The sequence below is a fragment of the Vidua chalybeata genome, chromosome 5, assembly GCF_026979565.1.
Source record: "Vidua chalybeata isolate OUT-0048 chromosome 5, bVidCha1 merged haplotype, whole genome shotgun sequence".
Taxonomy (NCBI): domain Eukaryota; kingdom Metazoa; phylum Chordata; class Aves; order Passeriformes; family Viduidae; genus Vidua; species Vidua chalybeata.
The window spans coordinates 9,516,883-9,529,014 of record NC_071534.1 but is presented as its reverse complement, the minus strand read 5'-3'; the positions used below and the strand labels follow the sequence as shown (position 1 = coordinate 9,529,014).

Sequence of the window (12,132 nt, the reverse complement as noted above, 5' to 3'; positions counted from 1 at the left end):
CAGAGCTGAGACAGACCTGAGTGGTGATCCCTGAAGGGTGGAAGATGCTGTAGCTGGCAGTAAACACCTGCTACTTTCCAGTAGGGTGCTGGAGACATTTTGCCACCCTACCACAGCTACAGCAACAGGGAGCCCACTCTAACCTCAATAAACCTCATTTACCTCAATCATGTTTCTTTACCTGACAGTTCTGCCTTAGGAATAAGACACTGTTTTTCTTATCAAATTGAAGGAAGGAGCTTATCTCTCATAAAAACACATTGATAAGCTTGAATGCCCTGAATTTGCTCAAGAGAAAAATATTCAAAGCATATAAATACGACCAAAAGCAATAGCAAGAGTAATCTTGCAGCATCAAAGATTTATATCTCACTGTGCTGGACCTCAGCCTCTCTCCTTCCTGTTTTCCTAGGTGCCAAGATTTTAGCTTTAGCACTTCATTTCTGGCTTGTGAAGGAGGATGTGTGGAATGGGCTTCTCTCCCCGTACCACAAATCCAGAAGAAAAGAAGGGTTTTTGCTGCTGCTTTTCCTTTGTCCCATAAATGCAGCATGGCATTTGCTGGCCTGCTCTCACCAACAGCCCAAACCCCAGGGGTTTTGGGAGTACCTTGGGGAACACAAGCCCTGGGGACAGGCCAGAGGGGCTCCTGGAGAGCTGGCTGCTCTGTGGGAACCTACATTTAGCCTTTCTGCTCCACTTGTGATCTCAGATCCTGGGAGCCAATACATCATAAACCAAAGCAGCTGGAGAAAGCTCTTCCTGGATTATGCCCAAGTGGAGCAGTTGCATGAAGGATTTCAGCAGCTTCCAAGGAAGAAATTCAAAGACATCAAGGCATGTGACAACTCTGGCAAACTGCTAGTCTTCTTGGTGGAAAATTATGTTGAATATTGTTGGAAAAAGTATCTTTCTCTTACCTACAGAAGATGATACAATTTATACCAGTGAATTTAATCACAAAAATCCCTCAGAGAAGCCAAAGCTCCCACTTAAAATACCTTTATTTATCCCATTTCTAGTTTAAAAAAACCTAATAATTAATTTTTATAAAACAATATCAGGAACCTTTGCACAAATTTAGTGCAAATGAGTGTAAACAGGCACAGCTCCACGGTAGTCAAGGTTACTAAACTGATGTGGAAATGCTCACTGGATAGAAAGCAAAAATATTTGCAGAAGCTCACCCTGGAAACCCTACAGACAAACAGGATCAAATTCTTTTCAGCTACACAGCTGGACAACAGATAAAATTCACCAACAGCAATGCAAGGACTGATTTGCAGTGAGGTAACAAAGAATTTGGCTCATGTATTTTTGTGGATATCATTAAGAAAACAATTTCTTTGGCTAGGCTATAAAAACAACAGAATCTTTAAATAGGCATCATACAAAGGAAGTGGTAGCATCATTGAATCAGGGAAGCCAGATCTTCTGCAGATGCAAATTAAAAGTAGCTTCACTGGAAAGCATGTAGCTGTGCTAATTTATAGCAGTCGAAGGCCTGGATAGCCATCTCAGCAATGCTCTTGTGGAGGAAACAGAGATAGGATTTATAAAGGAATCTTCATCTTCACTGTGTTTCAATAACTAATTTCTTCTGTTGCCTTTTCCAGCCCAGGAATCAAACTCAAGATAATTTCAGTATGGGAGGTAACATAAAAGTGGATCTTCATCCAAGGCTTTCGGGGCAGTTATGGAAAGATATCCACAAAAGCTCACCCACACAGGGTGAATACAGTTTTTATACATGTAGCAAATTAGTATAATTGACAAAAAAGCACCAGTTAGCAGGATGAGTGGTGATGGAATTCCACCCCCCCCCGGTCAAGCCCCTTCTCTGGAGCCCCCTTGGCACTGGCTGTACTTTGTCCATGAAATGGATCTCCAAGAGTTGTTCCCAACCCTGGCAACCAGGGAGAGCCAAGACATCACAGGGACCTTGTACCCCTGGGGCTTGGAGCTCTGGGATTTGTTTAGTCTTCCTCCCTAGGGAAAGGGAAAATTACTGGGAAAATTAGCCACTAATTCAATAGGCTGCAGAGCTACAAATATGTGTGTGAAGAATACAGAGAACACATTAAAGGGAAAAGGCTAAAACCAAAACAGCATCACTTCAGCCAATATCCCCAAGGTAACCAAACCCCTGGTTGCACTTCCAGTGGTATCTCAGCTTCAAATGTGACAAGAAGTTGCTACCAACCCTGACAAAAATTAAAATCTATAAATGTATGTATGAATGCACATTAATTCCTCCCTATTCATCAGGAGCAGTATTTCCTGGAATACATATCCATCATCTGTCCTCCCCTGAAACTACCTGCTCTTTCCTAGAGTCCCACTTTCTCTGGCAAAAACCACAGAATTGCAGAATGGCTTGGGTTGGAAGGGACCTTAAAGATGATCCAGTCCCAACCCCCAGGTTGCTCAGAGCCCCATCCAGCCTGGCCTTGGGCACTTCCAGGGCTGGGGCAGCCACAGCTGCTCTGGGCACCTGTGCCAGGGCCTGCCCACTCTGCCAGTAAAGGATTGCTTCTGTGTGTGTAACCTAAATTTTTCCTCTTTCAGTTTGAAGCTCTTGTCCTGTCACTGCAGTTTCTGATGAAGAGCCCCTCTGTGACCTCCTGGCTGGCCCCCTTCAGGTACTGGAAGGAAGGAAGGAGAGGCTTTTGTTGGGAGAGCACCCTGGACTCCCTAAGTGCCAACATGTGATCTGCACTGACAGCAAGGAGAACTTTTCTCTCTTAACACAGATTTAATTTCTAGAACATGGATCCAAAAGCTGCAGGGAGAGAAGAAACCCCGGGATTATTTTGCCCTGCCTGTACTTCAGTGGCTGCTGACTGTCCCCAGCAGCATCCCTGCACAGAGGGGGCTCCTCCTCAGAGCCACCTCCCCTCTGGCCCTGCTCTTCTCCCCCTCCACCCCCAGCAGCAATTCCAGCACGTGCAAAGGCACAGCGTGCCTGCTCTCCTGGGACACACTCCACCCTCTACGAGTCACTCCCTCTGCTATAGGTCAAGGTCAAAAGCATTTCCATTTTTTCAGCTTGGTGGGCTTTTCCCTCTGCACCTCTTCCTAAGCTGAACCACAGCCACTGGAGCTGAAATCAGCTTTCTTTAAACCAAATGCCACGTACCTGCAAGACAGAATGTTCCTACAGAGACCTGTGTGTGGGACAGAAACACCACCACACTCAGAAATAATGAACAAGCGCTTAAAATGCAAATCCAAAAGCCCCTTCTATATTACCTGCAGAGCAAACAAAATATAATTCAAACTTCAACTGTTCATAACCAAAAAAGACAAATGTAGGTTACTATTGTACAATGCTGGATTAATGGTTCAGTTATGCAATAATATTCTACATGTGTCTCAGCTCCCAGTGATGTAACTATATAAACCCGTTAAATGGCTATTTCTATAAAATAAGCAATCCCATAATTAGGCTTACTTTTCCAATTCCTGTTCACTTAAGAGGATGTTTTAATAACCTGGGACTAGGACTGTACATATCTAGCCTGCCTGGTCATGTCAGCATCCTCAGAAAATAACCATAACCAGCACTACTAGGTTCTTTTCTAAAGGTGTGCACACACTATTTTAGGTGCCTTAAAGTAGCTACTGATCAAACTCAAAGTGGCAGTAAGTTATTTGCTATATCTATGTACAATCTGCTCCCTTCACCAGCAAGCTTCAGATTGAGTTTTAAAGAAAACCCAAGGTCACAGACAGGACCTGGCTACTCTGTAGGTTTTTTGGCTTGGTTTTTTCTCTCCCACCACCAGAGAAAACCCTCTTAATAGGAGATTCTGCAACAGTGTTGCTTGCTTTGATGCCCAAAAGAATTCAAGGGGCTACAGAGCTCAAATAACTTTACTTAGTGCTTGGAAGTTGTGAGGAGTTCTTTCAGAAAGTGCCACCAATGCAATGAGAACTATGTCCCAGGTTTTGCATTTGCCATTCAGGATGGCAGGAGGCCTTCTACTCCCCTTGAGGCAGGTTCTGCTTTTAAAACATACCGGTCAGGTGGAACATTGCAATATTTTGCCTCAGATTTTACAATGTCAGTTCAGAACTTACAAGTGTGAGCCATCAGCAGTGAACTTGCTATTTTTAAAAGGGAGAAAGTAGAAGTGAAGAGTGTTTCTCCTCTCCCAGAAATAATGAGCAGAAGTTTCCAAGAGCTCAGAGTAATTTAGAGAAGACTCAGAAGACATTTTTCCTCCTCTATTACTGGGAAAAAGCAATTTGCAACTCCCAGAAGCTGTGAGTCCCAGCAGGTACCTTGGGCACTGCAATCTGGGCCTGTGCAGTGACCCCAGTGCACCCAAATCTTCACTCCACAGCCACAACATCCCCAGCAAGACTGCTGCAAGAGCTGCTTTTCCTCTCACCTCAAAGAGGTGACCACAAGGCAGAACTCTGGTTTTATTCACTTCCAAAAACTATTCTAAAGTTTGACTTTGAGTTTACTCTTCTGTGAAACTGGCCTAAAACTAGAGCCAGATCTTTAGCTCAAAATAGGTTCATGGACATCATGAACCTACCTTTGATGACTTGATAAAAACCACCATGTTCATAGAGAAAGGAGGAACACAAGATCACAGGCAGTAACCACATTATTTCAAGTATCTTGTGCTGGATTACAGTTTATGGGTATGTCCATCATCTGACAGCACATTTTTTTTGTGGCTGTGAAGAACAGTTTATTTGGAAGAGAAATTCAATACAATGTCTTTTCTTGAAAAGCTGTGTGCCATAGGCATTATTTTGTAGTAGTTTATCCACTAAAGTAAGAATTTATGGCAGTTTAATTCCCTGAGTTAAAGGGGAGGGAAATGTAAATGATTCTGCAAAGGTAACTAGGCTACCAAGAAGCAGATGGCTTTAATTACCTATTTACAGGATTGTTTATACTGGGAATTTGAAAGAGACACACAGTTTAGAAACAATACTCATTGTGGGAATACTATGTACATTTTAATTAAGCTGGATTTTAAATGGGAATAAAATGAGATTATTGAATGCTATCCAAGCTCAAATTGAAACCTCAAAATCATGTGTGCCCTGCACACAAGCTTGTTGTAATATCAGAGGTGTTCTAGGAGGCACAAATCCATACCTGCCAAGGCTCACCCTCATTTTTGCTGCTCCTGTTTCCTGCTGCACCAGCCCTGCCAAGAGGCCAGGCTGAGTGAGGCAGCATCACTGCACAGAGGAGAAAGGCTCACATTTGTTTCTGGAACTCAGCAGAGCTGTCTGTTTAAACTCTCATGCAAGACTTCAGTGACCTGAGCCTCCTTTGGTACTGCCAGAACCTCTCAGGGTCACAATGCTGGAATGACCCCAATACTGTAAAAGTCCTCATTTCCCAGCCCATGCAGCCAAAGGAGGAGTCTGAAACACAGAGGATCAAGTTCTCAAGGTTGTTTATTTTTCCTTATCTATAACAGTCTCTCTGACCTGCTGAGGTCCATCTAGCAAGGAGGCCATGGCAATCTGCCTGTCCTCTCAGGCAGTGTTTACCTTTTATACCAAAAGTTACGTATAGTCTGTTTACATTACTGTGCCAATATCTATCATCTATGTTGGACAGTGTGTTTCTACCTTAAACCAATAGAAAAGTCACCATCACAGCAAGACATGGAGGACAAGAAGGAGAAGAAGGTCAGGACACTCCCAAATCCCTCCATCTTGTCCCCTTGAACCCCATTCTAAAAATCCCAAAATTCTACTTTTTCACCCTGTGTTAATTCAGCTTCCACACTACTCAAACCCTTGTGGCTTATAATTCCTCATACAAAGTTGGCAGCTTTTTCCATGGGCTAAAAATCGAAGCCACAGGTGTTTTTGACTTCCTGGCAGGGTCTCTAGACAGCCAGGGCAGCCAGAGGGATGTCCTGGACTCCGACAAGAACCCAGGGCAGCGAGGCACATCCAGCCCTGACCAGGTGAGCACCTGCTGGGCTGGCCCAGCCCCATCTTGGGCTGAAGTTACCTGGAGCCCATCGGGGAGCTCACCAGTGCTAAAGGAGAAGGTTCCACCCAAAAGTGTCACTGGCCTCTCTCACCTGCTCCCAGATATTGCCCACCTCCCCCCAGCAGGCTGTCTGACCCCTTCAAGGGGTGTCAATCACTAACTAGACACAAAAGGAACTCAGCCAGAAGAAAAAGGGGTTTTGCAGCACAGCAAGCTCTCATGAGCCTCAGAGGCAGCAGCAGGAGAGGGCAGGAGCACCCAGCCCTCCCTGCAGCAGCAGCAAGCAAAGCTGCTGGCCATGAAACCACGGGGGTCACAGCAGAACCTGCAAAACACTTCAAACAATGAGACCCCTTGGGGCTGGCCAGGGTCTTGATCAAAGTGTGTTTTCCTTCAGACCTTCTGTCGCACTCACTCCTCACCAAGTGCTTTTATGTGCAAACGTGGGCACAGACAACAGCAACCAAGTTAGCAACAGCTAAACCAAACAGCTTGAGAGTGCCCAACTTCTGCACATCCCTTGGCACACCAAATCCCAGGAAGAAGGTGTTCATTTAGAGCACTCCAACCCATACCACCTCTTTAGCAGATCAGTCTAAAATTACTCTTTAAATTCAACTGGTTAATCAATGCCAGGCATTATCTACAACTCAGACCCACCATGAGCACTTTTTCATAATCAAGATCAAACATAAGTAGCATAAACACACTAATAATTTAAGTGAGCAAATTATGTCTGCACAGAAAATACACTTAAGGAAGGGCCACTCAGCTTCAGTGACTCAGTACAAACAAATCCCTGGGGCAAAGAATCATTACAGTACACTGCCTAAAAATGAAGAAAATAAGCAAGTCAAGACAAAATTCAAATGTGTGGCAGAGGCTCTGAGGTGAAAATTTTGCATATGAGACAAAAGAAGAGCAGCAAAAGCCCTACCTCCTTGCATTTCCTGGAAAAACTGAAAATATTCATGACTGCACAGAGAAAAAGCCTGAGCCAAGACATATTATTAGAAAGAGAAAAGGTCACCAGGAATTTCCCTGACAGTTTGTGGTATAACATGCCCTCCACATATTCTGCCTGATATGAAGAAGTTCCATCAGTCCTCAGAACAGTGGTGCACCACCAGAAAGGGATGGTAATAGTTCTTTTGTCAGAAAAAAACTCACAAATCTGAACTGAAAAATTCCTCTCTTCAAGCTGCTGTATGTTCTGGAGGCCATTATGTTAAAATTCAGCTACTTCTGGCTGATGTCTCAGCAGGATAAACCTGAACTCAGTATCCATGAATTTTTCTGCCCTTACAAACTCTTTGGACACGTCTGCACCTCTGCTCTGGGGTAAAGACCATGGTAATGGGACCACATCAGTTCCTAAAAGCGTGCACTGTGAGGGTCTACTCACAGACCAGGCTGTTACAACGACGTGGATCAGAGATCAGCCACAAATTCTTCACAAATTAGGAGATTTTAATCTCACATGTAATCAATCAAACAAAATGAGAAGGGAAAAATAAGTCTAACAGGCATTTGAAGCTTAGCCTGGTGTTTTTCCCATTGCCAATAAAAGTGATTATAGCAACAAGGGGATTGAATTATTTTCTTTGTCCTGTAAAGTTGGAACAATCCAACTTGCTCACATTGATATGAAGGACTGCACAAGGTGCAAAGCCTCAAACTGAGGCCATTCCACATTGTTAAAGCCACGTCACAATTCCATGGAACACTAGGGAACTGCAGCAGCCTGTGCCAGCTGGGGGCCCACTCCACATGAAAAATGCTGGCCAAAAGATGAAAGTGGCAGAATTTCCACTGCATACAGCAGGGCTGGATGCTGTCACTGACAGTCCCTTCTATTTTTTATCAGTGACCAGTTTTCCAAGGTCTATCTTTATCACACTTCAAGATTTCAGGTACAGGTTTGCTGTCCCATTTTATTTATAAACATTGGCTTTTTATAAATTTAATATTTTATTCCCCCTGCCAAAGCCATTTTTTGGCATACTGACTGCAGCCTTCTGGACTATCCTAATCCCTGAGAAGGCTGAGACACAGAACTAACTAAAATTGTCTAGTACAGCCAACACTGTGCTTAAAATAGTTTCCCATGCTTTTAATCTATTTTTACTGGCTAGGGCAGGATTTAATCCTTCAGTTACAGGGTTGTGCCTTAGATTTTATTTTTAAATGTGTTAGAAACTTTTAAATATCTGTTTTACTACATGTATTTTCTGATGCGTGTTAGATAACTTCAAACCAATATAAAATTAGGAGACGTGAGTTAGTCTTCAGCAAGCAGAAATACCACATAACTTGTCTTTTCCAGAAGGCTGCCTTACACTGAAAGCCTGATTATCTTCAAGTCAGTGCATGGTTATCCCTGGAGGACATCCATGTTTGCAATGCATGGTCACCATGCCTCTCCGTTGTGCTTTATTCTTTTATTTTTCCCACAAACCAGTTGTCCACAGTGCCATTTGTATCGACCTTATGCTACTAGAAAAACCAAAATAATTATAGTTATTAAAAATATATCTATAATTGCTCAAAAGTTTGCTCTGGCTTCTGTTGGCTTTCTATTCTGCTATGGCAATGGGTGAGGGCAAAGACCTGCAGGAATCTCTCAGTGGCAATGCAATCAATTTTAAGATTATCTGGAGGATGGAGCTATCAAAGGGTATAGACAGTGACAGAAGTTACGCCACTCAAGTCCCTTACTTGTATTTAAAAGTGCAGGCTCATTCTGTCTTTCTTAACATCCAGAAACTGTGGTTTTGGTCTTTTGGTTACCAAGCAGTAACAATTTGAAATAACTTTATGGAGTTTGCAATTTTATTTTAGTGTTTAAAATGTTTCCCCTTTCAAGGCAAACACAGGCTGAAACCCTGAAGACCAGGATCACACGCTTTAAATGCAGCAAGAGGACTGGACAGACACAAAGCTTATCCTGGCTGAATCAACACACCCAAAAGCAGCACCTGCATCCCATGACTGGCACATTCCTGGGATGGTGGGAGTGTTCTTTACAGCAGGCCTCACAGAGGAGAACCTGGACATTAACACATTAAGGAACTGAAATAAGAATCTGGACACCTGCTCAAGGGCTTCTTACAACTCTGCAGCAGCAGGCAGGGGGAAATCAGAGGTGCCAGATCCACCAGAGCAGCAGCCTGGTCTATCCCACTCCTCCAGGGCTGTTTGGCCACAGCCCCCACAAATGCACAGAAACTCAACTTTGCAGGCTCCAGACAACAAAAGGGCATTTCCCTGTGCCACAGACCACCCCAGTGCCAGGGGCAAAGCCAAACACCTGACCTGGCCATCATCCCCCACTGCTCTATGGCATCCACCAATGAAATGGTACAAAGGAGGCTCAGCTCCCTTTGCTGTGGATTTCAGGATGAGAAATTGTGTTCCATTTGGATATCACATCAGCCTGACCCTTTGACTGAAGGATCTTTGATTAAATTTCTGCTGTAGAGAGGGCAGAAGTAAAGTTTGAGTCTACATCTCACAGCTGGAAAACCATCCCTGAAAACAAGAACTTTGGTCTTCTGCTCTTGGCTCACAAAGCTCAAGTTTAAGGTATAATGACATTTTGACTTGTAGCAAGAGACAAGGTTGGTTATTCTGAGCAATATACACATTAACATCATTTTTTAAGAGAATTGTCCTTAAATAACTTAGTTTTCAGTTCTTCCTCAAGGCTGGGCAGGTAATGCCAGCCTCTATCAGTAGTGCAAGAGTGGCTTAATTAATTTTTTTATAAATTCATTTGAGATGTCAGAAGTACTACTTAAATATCAAAAGCTTAGTATGAGCTTCTTCTGGCCTATTAGAAGTAGAAAAGTAATTTTCTCCAGATTTGAGGAATCCTCTAGAAGTGATCCATGACTGAAATTATGAGACATCAGTGATAACTACACAACTAATAGGCAGGCAAACAAGCCTACAATTTCCATTAAATATTTATTAAGGTTTTATTAATTTACAAGTACATATTCATTAGGAAAACTCCTACATTTCTAACACTTGACAAGCAGTGCCTCTAGCATAACACTGTAACTGGGACCTATGATCAAAGATATCTGCCTCAAACATATTGGATCCTAATAATCAAGTTAACCATTAGAAACAATGCCAGTTATTAAAACAGACTTGTAAATTAGTCACTTGAATATCAAAAAGTCACTTACATGTAGCATATGCATGAGTCAAATACGCCCTTTTTCTGCAGCTACTTCACATGTACAAAAAAGCAGGGCTGCTTCTGCTAGGGAAGTTAAGCAGCTTTTTGCTTTATCACTGTGTGGACCCAATTGTAATTTGACATCTTTTTGGAATTAGAATTGTCTCTTACATCAAATTCTTTCCTGTGGAAAAAAAAAAAAAATTTTTTTCAAGGTCAGGGGATGGAAGGAGAGGTGTTTGCTCAATTTTAGGGACACTTGGTTTTCCCCTCATGTGTTTTCCATTTTCTGTTTTGTAATCTAAAGAGAGGAAAGAGGACTTCAGGAAGACTTTTTAAACATGCAATTGCTTATAAATGCAGAGTACTTTAATTATTAAAATAATTTAATAATTTCTCAAAAACTAGCAAGAATACTTATCTTTTTACAGGTCCCAAAAGTGTCCCAATGGCTGCTGGGTTACAGCTTAATCCGTGGGGCAGTTATAACTAAATATTCTTGCAGGAAGCACTCAAAGATAGCTACTGGTTCCATTTGTAGTAGTGTAAATTTACCCAATTATGGAAGAGAAAACAGAACTCAGAGAACATAGATCAACTCCTAAAATACAGCTAATCATTTACTAAAAGTAAATAAAAATCAGATGCTAACAATTGTGTGCTTCAGAAATGTAAAACATTGCATACAACTAATGCCAAGTATAAACTTGACAATATTTGTTAGTTAAAAAATGAAAGAATAACTTTTATTTTTCCTATGGTGAAGCTTCTCTCATTGTTTCATGTTAACATACTGTTTTTTTTTTTAAAGTCAGATTGTAGGTAAGGAAAAAAGCCCTTCATTTCAACCTTAAAAAATACATATAAAACATGGCCTTGTACAGAAGAACTTTTTTCCACAGCAGACCAGTAATAGGACACTCTTGGCATATGTCTTATAAGTATAGACATAAAGATCCATTTCTCTTACTGCCTCTAAAACATCTGATGCTCCCAGACTAATGCACCCATAATCATCCTCCCTAGAAAAATTAGACTCTTAATAGTTTTATTAGTAAACTGAATCTGGAACTGTGGCTTCCAGGCCCTCTCTCTTTCCCAGTTCTTAAAGTTCAAAAAAATAATCACGATTTGTAAAATTAAGATTTTTAAAGCAATTTTTCAAAAACCAGCCCCCCCCCCCCAAAAAAAAAAAATAAAAAAAGTACTTGCTTCCTTATTGGTTTTAACAAATCCAAAGCCAAGTTTCTAACGAGACACATTTTTTAACTTCGTAACAATCAATACTGCAGAAGTGACTGGCAACTCAGGTGCACTGGCTTCCAGGTGCCCACATGGAGATAACCCCAGGAACTTGGCTTTAGTAATGAGGATGTATCTAGTCACTTCTCCATTGAAAATCTTGGCCCAGACTTCTAAGTGTCAGTGCAATAGAAGTTGTGCCCCGATTTCAGCCTGAGAAAAGATGCCTTTATTCTCCTGTGCAAGCAGGGACTGCATCTCCCTGCTGCTGGAACACACCTTCATCTCCTTCCACCCACAATTAAGGCTGACTTATCTTATGTGGGCCATTCACCTCTTATTTAACAAGAGCAGCCTACTAAAATAGCTGAGAGGTTTACAGGAAGGAAGCAGTTAAATGATAAAAATGTGAAATGTTATGCAGCAAGCTGTGTACAATTAACTAGAATTCAAATATACACCTTGTTCCAATCCAAGCCATTTATGAGATAAAAATAGTCTGCTAGAAGAATGTCATGATTAATGAGGTGAGACTCCAGCTAATTACTGTTTCCTCCAGAAGTAATTAGGTTGGCATTGCTAATCAAGATGAATGAACACTCTGACCCGCTTTTTTAAATGTAAAACTATGAGCTGCAGCAGCAATAACATCATTTAGTTCAGGCAATGTAGTCTTTATTAGGCTTGTAGTTTGATTAAATTCTTTTGTTATACCAGG

The 12,132-nt window shown here is 41.9% G+C and overlaps 3 long non-coding RNA genes across 3 annotated transcripts; 2 read left to right on the top strand and 1 right to left on the bottom strand.

Moving 5' to 3' along the window:
* Nucleotides 1–341: 341 nt before the first annotated feature.
* Nucleotides 342–666, bottom strand: LOC128788578 (uncharacterized). Its single transcript, XR_008431132.1, has 2 exons — nucleotides 490–666; nucleotides 342–408 (listed from the first exon to the last, which is right to left on the bottom strand). It is a non-coding gene; the product is annotated as an uncharacterized LOC128788578 (long non-coding RNA).
* A 358-nt stretch (nucleotides 667–1,024) lies between these two features.
* LOC128788312 (uncharacterized) lies at nucleotides 1,025–4,705 on the top strand. The gene is made up of 3 exons (XR_008431023.1): nucleotides 1,025–2,134; nucleotides 2,569–2,642; nucleotides 2,754–4,705. It is a non-coding gene; the product is annotated as an uncharacterized LOC128788312 (long non-coding RNA).
* Nucleotides 4,706–7,761: 3,056 nt separating this feature from the next.
* Nucleotides 7,762–10,671, top strand: LOC128788447 (uncharacterized). The gene is made up of 3 exons (XR_008431089.1): nucleotides 7,762–7,896; nucleotides 8,850–9,568; nucleotides 10,604–10,671. It is a non-coding gene; the product is annotated as an uncharacterized LOC128788447 (long non-coding RNA).
* Nucleotides 10,672–12,132: the final 1,461 nt, after the last annotated feature.